This window comes from Mercenaria mercenaria, unplaced genomic scaffold (genome assembly GCF_021730395.1).
Source record: "Mercenaria mercenaria strain notata unplaced genomic scaffold, MADL_Memer_1 contig_1572, whole genome shotgun sequence".
NCBI lineage: Eukaryota > Metazoa > Mollusca > Bivalvia > Venerida > Veneridae > Mercenaria > Mercenaria mercenaria.
The window spans coordinates 1-9,015 of record NW_026459557.1 but is presented as its reverse complement, the minus strand read 5'-3'; the positions used below and the strand labels follow the sequence as shown (position 1 = coordinate 9,015).

At 32.2% G+C, this 9,015-nt stretch overlaps 1 long non-coding RNA gene across 1 annotated transcript; it reads left to right on the top strand.

The window, feature by feature from the left end:
- The first annotated feature begins 7,027 nt into the window (after nucleotides 1-7,027).
- LOC128551702 (uncharacterized) lies at nucleotides 7,028-8,886 on the top strand. Its single transcript, XR_008368867.1, has 3 exons — nucleotides 7,028-7,260; nucleotides 7,534-7,716; nucleotides 8,315-8,886. It is a non-coding gene; the product is annotated as an uncharacterized LOC128551702 (long non-coding RNA).
- The last annotated feature ends 129 nt before the right edge of the window (nucleotides 8,887-9,015 follow it).

Below are 9,015 nucleotides of genomic sequence, written 5' to 3'. Positions count from 1 at the left end.
ATGAAAAACACGCGCAAAATAACAATATTACATATGGGCCGTTCCATGAGAAAATCTGTATTAGTGACACAAAAATCAAAATTGGGATAACAAGATATTCATGAGGAACATCCTTTGCCCTTTCATATCTGAAAATTTGAAGTATTTATCTTCAATATTTTAGGAGTAACAATGCTTTTAAGTGAGGCACCAAAAGCATTTTAAGACGTGACGTTATGAACGTCACGGAAGCAGTATGACGCCACAATGCATGGTGTGTTTTTTAAAGTTATTAATGCAACATATTATATATGTCTCACATATTAAATATCATACATTTGAATATTAAGGAACAGTTTAAGATGATTTTTCTGAAAAGTAACTTATCCGTACGTTTTTGGTTTCATGACGGGTCATTTATTTATACACCTCCGTGTCTTCATGATGTATACATGCTTTGAAATTATCGTTGCCATGGCAACACAAATAACATTTATTTTTAAAATATAGTAAAATTTTATTTGCCTTGGACAACGTTATTACAATAAAGTTGTTTCTAGACTTTTCATGAACATAAGAAAAACAGTGATTTTCCAGTATTTTAAACTACTTATTATGCAATAATTATATCATGTCACTAATACAGGTTTTCTCATGGAACGACCCATATTTGTTCACAAATTGGGCATGGATTTGTCGGCAAGACACAACTACATCCCGCTGCATTCCCCGATTTCTAAAAAGTTTTTACTGTAAACAGACAATAACCAAAAACATTCAATTTTACTCACCTTGCTCGTTATTTTTGTAAACATCCTGCGCAATGCCTGCGCCGCCGGAGGCGCGATGCCTTCATTTCAGTGTGGCACATTTTGTGCCGCAGGCAACGTTTCATACCCGTGTGTAACAATAATAAAGAATGGTTGCTACTTTTGACACATGTGGCTGGAATTTTTTCTCTTGGATAGTTCTGTTGAGTTCAGGTATTTTTATAGGGGTTGGAATGCATGCAAAATTGCTATAGTGTCCAGTGCCTATATACGGAACATATAGTAAAAATAACGGGTATGACTGAATATCCGTCATGACCGAAATCTAATAAAATTAGCGAAATCTAGACATAAAATGTAAACTAATGAATAATTTTAAAAATCCTTTTAAGCTTTTATTAAAAATATAAATCTACATGTGCATGTCAATTTTCAAGAAAATATACTTATATTTAGGGTGGTTCTGAAGCGAAAAGCTTATACGGGTGTTGATTTCGCCCGATTCTACATCGCGGAAATCTCAAGTGACAGGTAAAATCAAGACATAAAATTTAAAGTGATGAAGTTTCTTTTTAAATCTTTTTAGGCATTTATTAAGAATATATTACTTAGTTTGCATGTCAATTTTCAAGAAAAAATATTTATATATAAGGAGATTTTGAAACGAAAAACGTATACGGGTGTTGATTTCGTCAGATTTTATATGAGCAGAAATCTCAAATGACAGGCAAAATCAAGACATAAAATTTAAAGTGATGAATACTTTTTAAAATCCTTTTAAGCTTTCATTAAGAATATATTTCTACGTGTGCAAGTCACTTTTCAAGAAAAAAATATTTATACTAAGTAGGGGAGACCGGGGATAGTTGTTACATTTTTCATATTTTGTATTGTATGGGATGAATTATTTAACCGATTTTGTCCAGCTTATAATCTTTGTAAAGCTCATTCATTGCAATTTTCAAATTTGCGCTATTAATTCTAAAACGAAGAATATTTCTATCCGATAAAGATAGTTGTATCATGTTGGTGAAATGTAACAACTTACCCCACCGTTGGGGTAAATTGTTACAGCGTCTGGGGCAAATTGTTACAATAAGCAATTTTACAATTTTACAAAGAATTTACATTTTTACAACACAACAGTAAACACAACACAACAGTAAACATACAATACTTTCCAATCTGTTTATAACATGTATAACACAGCATTTTCATTTCACAAATGAATCATTTCATAGAGCCTTGGAAGTTAAACAAAACCTTGCGAATTTCAAACCGTACAGGTCCATACTCTATTTTTTTCAGCATTAATGCAAGCCTGAATAATGCTATAGGCCCCTACTATTTAGCCTACTGAAACTGCTTCTTGTACTTTTTTGTATCTATTTGCATGTATATAGGCAATACAATATGGTTAAATCAAAACATCTCTTCCATTTCTCCATCATATCCACAATGATGACAAATAGGACGTTTACATCTGTTTACATTTTTTTTGTTTTGTTGCTTTCTGTTCTTTAGTTTTGAGCACTTGTTTTGTTCATTCTTAGCAAATTTTCCACAGTTTCATGGTGAATTCTTATTTTACTATGTTCGCACTCTTTTCGGGCGTATCTGTCAGAAGAGCTCTTTTACATTCTTTCGCCATCCAGCAGTCATTCTAAATTGGCATTTCTTATCTGGAGAAAACGCAGGCCTGTTGTAGTTGTTCGCTGCTCTTAGTGCACTATTAGATTTTACTGACGCCACTGTAATGTTCATTTCTATTCACACCAGTCAGGACAAGATATATATATATATATATCTCCACTGAATACGACATCTTCATAGACAAAATGCAATAATGTTTGTATCGCCAGAGGAGCTCTTATGGTTTAAGATGGCAGAGGTGCCAAGGCAGCTACACAAAGTCGACAATATAAGGTATACAGCGCTTAATATCGTCAGTTACATTTTGGTCATTTGAAAAATCTATATAGTAACTGGCATGGTCATTTCACTTCATTTTCAGTAGTATGCGCATGGGGTAGTTGTCATCTCTGCTATTCAATGTAACTACAGCATAGAGCCAACAATGTCCATCCCCATATGCAGCTTCCTGGTTCAATCGGGCATTTACTATAAGAAAAGTAGTGTTCTGGTTTCCCTTGTCTCAAACAGGAACGTCTAATACGGTTGCTCCAGTCTCAAATAAGGATTCTCTTGTGAATCTTCTCATTGGGGTCAACTTGTAGTATGTACCAACGTGCCCCGCACTAATTGTAACAACATGCCCCGACCCCACAACACGTGACAATATCTAAGGTAGACAACTCAGAGAAAGCATGTAACCTCTTGAGATTTTACGATATTTAGCACAATTCCTTGCTTAGTCCAACAACATTTTTAAAGTTTTATATATATTTCAAGTGTGCACATGAACCAAAAATATATGAAAAACTCGAAAATTTACATACGTGGCCCAAAATCTAGCTTTTTGTTCTATTTTTCAAATAACTGTCACCAAGTTAAATAACGCATTCGTAAAAGATGGCGACTTTTAAAACTAACAAACACGCATAATCTGTGACTTTATATGATGCGTCATCACTTCAATATTTGCAATGTAACAACCTACCCCATGTAACAACTATCCCCGGTCTCCCCTATTAATTAGAAACGAAAAATATATACGGATGTTGATTTTGCCAGATGGTCAGGGACATGCAAAATCAAGTCATAAAATTTAAAGTAATGAATAATTTTTAAAATCCTTTTAAACTTTTATCGGGAATATAAGTATACGTTTGCATGTCAATTTTCAAGAAAAAATATTTATATTTAGGGTGGTTTTGAAGCGAAAAACTTATACGGGTATTGATTTCGCCCGATTCTAGATCTACATGCGCGGAAATCTCAAGTGACATTTACAAATAAGAGGCAATTTACCGCTATGACTAGATACCGGAAAGGGCCCTTTCCGCAAAAAGGACTTAACATGATCGGAAAGGACCTGCCATATGTTTATTACTGGAATTTAGTTAATTATTTCTTCATATTTCATTATGACATAATAAAAGAAAATAAATTACAAAAAGAAAGTTATCAATTTGTTATTTTTAAATGAATTATAGACAAAATACGAGTCATGACATAAACCGCGCTGATCGGAAAGGGCTTAACATGTTGCGAAAAGGGCCTGTCACATGTTTATTCTAGGAAATTATTTAATTATTTCTTCATATTTCATTATTACATAATAAAAGAAAATAAATTACGAAAAAAAGTTATCAATTTTTTTTTTTTTAAGAATTATAGACAAAATACGAGTCATGACATAAACCGCGCTGATTTGAAATGGCTTAACATGATCGGAAAGGGCCTGTCACATGTTTATTATTGGAAATTATTTAATTATTACTTCATATTTCATTTAACAAATGAAAAAGAAAATAATTTAAAATAAAACAATTAGTAATACTCGAATTTTAAATGAATTATAGATAAAATACGGGTCATGACATAAAACGCGCTGATCGGAAAGGGCTTAACATGATCGGAAAGGGCCTGCTGTTTGTTTATTATTGGAACTTATTTATTTATTTATTCATATTTCATTTATGAAATAGAAAAGAAAACAAATTATGAATTATGAAATAGCTATTTATGATTTTAAATGAATTATAGACAAAATATGGGTTATGACATAAACTACGCTGATCGAGAAGGGCCTAACATGATCGGAAAGGGTCTGTCACATGTTTATTATTTGAAATTATTTAATTGTTTCTTCATATTTCGTATTTCGTTTAACAAAAGAAAATTAATTAAGAAAAAAGATCATTATCGATTTTTAAATGAACTATACACAAAACCCATGTCAGTGCATAAACCGCGCTGATCGGAAAGGACCGGCCTTTGAATATATGCGGCGTAACAAACACGTGCCTCTGATTAGTCCTGATAGAGTTTGATTGGATTATCACACCTATTGATTATATCAATTAATCAGTATATTTGTAAGCACACACAAGTGCCATGTGACAAATAATGTCTTTATATTATAACAATATTTTTATACACTTTGCCTTTTGGACAGATAATAGCCTTTATTGACTTTAATTGCTTCTTCAAACAATGCCGCTAAATGTTTTGGGTAAAAAGTCACCTGATTCTTAGCATGCATGGGTGTACCGTTTGCACGGAACAGTGTAAGACGAACTGTATATTCTGTGAGGTAAGTGCAGTTAATATGATAAGCTTTTATCTAATGTTAATACTTGTCGTTATTCCTGCAAATTGAAGAATTGAAGAAAAAAAAACAAGTACATTCGGTAGTATTTTTATTTTTGCACAAGAAATGCTTATAAAGCCGTAAATATATCAGCCGGCGAACAGTAGTTGACAATGTTGTTTCCTCCGATGTTTAAGAAGACATACCTGAAATATAAAACATATGTATTTAAAAATCATTATCGTATACGTTTATAAAAATTATACGTATTCGTAGATATAAAAAAAAATAATTGGTATATCCAATCTGTAATGTTATTTCTAAACGTCGTATGATGCTTTTATTTATATATTGTATTACTATTTTGTTAATAATGTATGTATTCACTACACGTCATTTCACATACCAACATTTGAATAGGTACTGAAGCTAATTATTATAATGTGTTTTTGGCAACTCGCGGTAGTAACACATAAGGCGTAACAGTGTTGCATATTATGCACGTGCATGGCATGTGCACCAACATGCACATGTTTGTTTACACTTAACATATGATTATGATAGTACTTGGTTTTACAAATTGTAACTATTTCCATTACTTAGATTAGCAAAAGTTTATAATGTCTTGTTCTTTCACCGAAAGAAAATATTATAAATATTTAGCAAAAATAGAAATTTACTTCTTACCTTGGTTTGTCCTTTAATAATCTATCATACATTGGCCTGAATGTTTTACATGTTGACATTCCAGATACACCATAGAAGGCACATTTATATTTGAAATGCATATTGCCACTGGTATGCTTTTCTAGGCGTGTAACGTAACTGTCACCAAATATAGCATTATTATTCGAATGTTGCGTTTCTGAAATCAGTCTATGGTTTATATATTATATTATTGAATAAAGCATCATTTACTCAATGGCAAATTATTTTGTCAACGAAAAGCCGTAAAAACATCTAACCTTCTTTAAATATTTTGATTGACACGTAGCAATCAGTGTTTACTCAACTTGTTGATTGATAGGTGACATATGAATAACCTGTCCGTTCGTTCATAACAATTATAAGGTACTTTTAACAGAACGATGAGCAATAAACTTTAAAAGTATATTGCAAGAATATTTGTTATTATTAAACTTCCAATAAATACATGTTTTATAAATATTTAAGGGAGATCTGTATTTATTATCATCTCATCAATGTGCAATTTACACGGAGTTAAAACATATAACTAAAATACATTTAGTTTATGTACTGACGCGTATATTCACTATATTGTCAATAATTCATTTAAAAATAAAAATAAATGTTATTTTTTTTAAGTTCTTTTCTTTTTGATTTGATAAATGAAATATGAAGAAAGAAATAAATAATTTCCAATAATAAACATATAACAGGCCCTTTCCGATCATGTTAAGCTCTTTCCGATCAGCGCGCTTTATGTACTGGCGCGTATTTTGCCTATAATGCATCTAAAAATCAAAAATTCATATATCTTTTTTTCGTATGTTCTTCTCTTTTTGATTTGATAAATGAAATATGAAGAAAGAAATAAACAATTTCCAATAATAAACATATAGCAGGCCCTTTCCGATCATGTTAACCCCTTCCGATCAGCGCGGTTTATGTCATGACCCGTATTTTGTCCATAATTCATTTAAAAATCGAATATTGATAATTTTTTATCTTAAATAATTCTTTTTATTTGTTAAATGAAATGTGAAAAAATAATAAAATTAGTTCCAATAATAAACATATAGCAGGCCCTTTCCGATCATGTTAAGCCCTTTCCGATCAGCGCGGTTTATGTCATGACCCGTATTTTATCTATAATTCATTTAAAATTCGAGTATTAATACTCGTATTTTCATTTAAAAATAACAAATTGATAACTTTTTCTCGTAATTTATTTTCTTTTATTATGTCATAATGAAATGTGAAGAAATAGTTAAATCAATTCCAATAATAAACATATGGCAGGCCCTTTCCGATCATGTTAGGCCCTTTCCGATCAAATATCACGGAAAGGGCCCTTTCCGGTATCTAGTCATGCCCGCAATTTACGGAATGAAGTGCATATTTGAACTTCTAAATAATAATAATTGCTAGAATTGAAGTTTCAGCGGCTAGAATTGAGTTTCACTTATTTAAAAAAAATCAGTTGAGTAGCCTTGATCTTGATAGTATGACGTAATGACTTGCAGGAGCGTATACATGCTTCCTCTGAGCTAGCTTAAAGTGGGGTTGTCATTTTAGCAGGGACCTCAGGAAAACTGGAACAGTGAAGAAACGGTACGGATGGCACATATATTTGAGCTTATTTTCAGATTTTACAGTGTTACTGGAGTATGGAACAGTGTAGCAGTTGGGGCTATCATTTTCAGGAAATTTTCTGCAGCGATTTAAAAATTGGCAAATTTAGCTTTTTTCGTCATCAGTTTCCGCGACCGGGAGAGCACAAAATTCAGGTCTTGTAAACAGAAAACTAGATATTAGAGATGTATTGTAGATGGTTTGTAACGATAGACATACAGTGATGTTAATGTTGCAATATCTTTATTTCAGGTGTGTGGTTACAGACTTTTGTGTGAGGTTTTGAAAGTTAGGTAGGCGACTCTAGGCTGAGGAGCTCAGAAAACTGTTTACTGCCTCCAAAATGTCAGAAAGTAAATTGTCAATATTTTTGTTATTTTTCAATCTACATGGCTGAAATTTTGACAGTGAATGGCTGGTAGGCATAGAAATCTGGTAAATATTTAGATTAATCATTACATTTGCTGAAATTGCTTCAGTTTGGGTAACAAGTATACATGCACTTGAAACTTGTGAAAAATCCTACTTTCAGTTTACATATTTCTGGATTTTTTCTAATTTTGCAGGTTTTCATGCATGAAATGCATTTTTATATGTTCTTTGTTTGAAACCGGTATGCGGAAAACAAAATGGGGTATTACAAATGCCGCGATGTGATATTTTTTGATTTTTTTAGAAATTTGAGCTGGCGACCGAGGAAAATCTGACCTAAAGTCAGATATGTATCTTTTTCTATTCCTCGTTTACATAAAATTGCTCTTTTGGTTACTTGAATTTACACAGTACACACAGTCTGAATAGTGAAATATGTGTAATCATAATCTGTGCAAGAAAAATCAGTTCAAGGGCTTGAAAATTGGACAGATTAGGCCTGAAATTGGCATATTTTAATTGATTTTGAAGGAAAACAGGCAGATTTTCACACACTAGACTTGCATATTGGTTTCCTTAATGCTTAATTGAGCATAAATCATCATATCTGAGGTCCTGAATTGTATATTTACTTATTCTGTTTGATTTCTTACACTTTTAGTACCTAAAAAGCTGAAATGAGAGCGCTCGGACAATGTGAAGTTTGTCGCATAGACGGGGATTGACCGCCTTTGTACATATATGTCTACAGCTTCTCAGATTTGACCGAAGACAGTTGTTCGGTGTTGTGAATGGGTAAATAATTCCATTTTAGATGCATTTAATCAAGATCAGGTACTTTCTGTGATTTTGTAAAATTTAATAGACTTCGTTAAATTGCATCGGCAAGCGAAAAAAAGCCAGAAAATAGAATTGTAGTGGAATAACATTATTTCAGCCAGTTTTGCCATAATGACTACTTTCTAAATCATGTGTGGTAGTGAGATAACATTTATAATCAGTTACCATGAAATTGGACAGGAATTTGTTCATAATAGTTGATGCAGTAAGCTGTATTCCCAGTGTGAATACTCAGTTCAGATTGTAGCTAATTTCACCTGAAAATAGTAAACATTGCTTCAGATCTAGCAGTCAGTAAAGCAAGGAAACTGGACAGACTGCTTTGTGATTGATAGTTTTGTTATTCAGACTGTTTGTTATGACACATTTTACTTACATAAGACTTGAATTTGAGGTTTTTATATTACATTATGACAGTTTCAGTATGGGGAAAGAGACTGTGATATAAATATTCATAGAAAAGTTGCTTTGAGGGGCACTTTTTAGCATTTCACACTTTCTTGGCAGTCAATTTTGTATTTT